The sequence below is a fragment of the Notothenia coriiceps genome, unplaced genomic scaffold, assembly GCF_000735185.1.
Source record: "Notothenia coriiceps isolate Sejong01 unplaced genomic scaffold, NC01 NC01_scaffold00021130, whole genome shotgun sequence".
Lineage (NCBI taxonomy): Eukaryota > Metazoa > Chordata > Actinopteri > Perciformes > Nototheniidae > Notothenia > Notothenia coriiceps.
The window spans coordinates 7,407-7,757 of record NW_011353831.1 but is presented as its reverse complement, the minus strand read 5'-3'; positions in this window follow the sequence as shown (position 1 = coordinate 7,757).

Below are 351 nucleotides of genomic sequence, written 5' to 3'. Positions count from 1 at the left end.
TTTCAACCAGTGGTACGGGGACAAACTGTCTCGCTCTCGTAATGTCTGTCTGTCTTGCTCTCGTTCTGTCTCTCGTACCACTCTCGGTTCCGGCCATAGAGCCCATAGAGTTAAAGGTGGTGGACTGTAACCTGTAAAATCCATAGATTTAGGAGGTCCCCTAGTGGCCGTTAGCTGTAAAAATCCATAGATTAGCCGCACCGTTATATAAGCCGCAGGGTATAAAAATGGGGAAAAAGGCGCGGCTTATAGTCCGAAGATTACGGTACTAAGCCAAGTAGAACAATTAGGAGAAGGAGGGGGTGTGGGGTAGAAGATTAAAGTTCAAAATCAAAAGTAAAAAGTTGAGTT